This window comes from Gavialis gangeticus, unplaced genomic scaffold (assembly GCF_001723915.1).
Source record: "Gavialis gangeticus isolate Ggan-Ray unplaced genomic scaffold, GavGan_comp1, whole genome shotgun sequence".
Lineage (NCBI taxonomy): Eukaryota > Metazoa > Chordata > Crocodylia > Gavialidae > Gavialis > Gavialis gangeticus.
Genome location: NW_017728996.1, coordinates 46,947,248 through 46,947,950, shown reverse-complemented (window position 1 = coordinate 46,947,950; position 703 = coordinate 46,947,248).

The window sequence follows — 703 nt, the reverse complement described above, 5'->3', positions numbered from 1 at the left end:
CTGTCCTGACTGGTCTGGAACACAGCAGATGACATGGCTCTGGCTCCTGCAGGTAGTGGTGGAGCAAGTCCAGCCCTGGCATGGGCTTGAGAGAAGGGGACACCTGTAGCACCCCCTGCCCCAGGCTGGGGCTCCTGTTCCATGCCAGGCAGCCTGGCTATGCCGCCCCCCCTTTCTCTTCCCCCAGGCAGCATCTCCCAGGTGCCCTGCCCCCACGAGCACGAGCACTGGCCTCCAGTGCCACTAGCCCAGCCATGCAGCTCCCCGCTGCCCCTGAAGGGCCTCCCCCACCCCCCGCCCCTTCCCCTGCTGGAGGGGCAGGCACTTCCCCCTGCCCCTGTGACCTGCTGCAGCCCTCGCACCTAGAGACCCCCCCACCAACACCAGCAAGCACCTGCCCTGCTCACACACCCATCCCCACAGTCCCCCAGCCCTGGCCCTCCACCCATGCTCCCCAGATTTACTTGCACCTAGCTGCCAAGGCTGCTCCCACCCGCTGCCTGACTGCATGCCAGCCACAGACGCACGTGGTGACCCTGCCTCCAGTCATCCCCTGCTTCCACCAGCTAAGCAGAGCAAAATCCCAGACCCAAAAAGAGGATGTGCCCAGGAAAACCCAGATGTATGGTAACTTATGTTGGCCTGACCAGTGTCGCATAGAAGGGGAGGATCACCTCCTTGGCTCTACTCGAGATGCACCTGT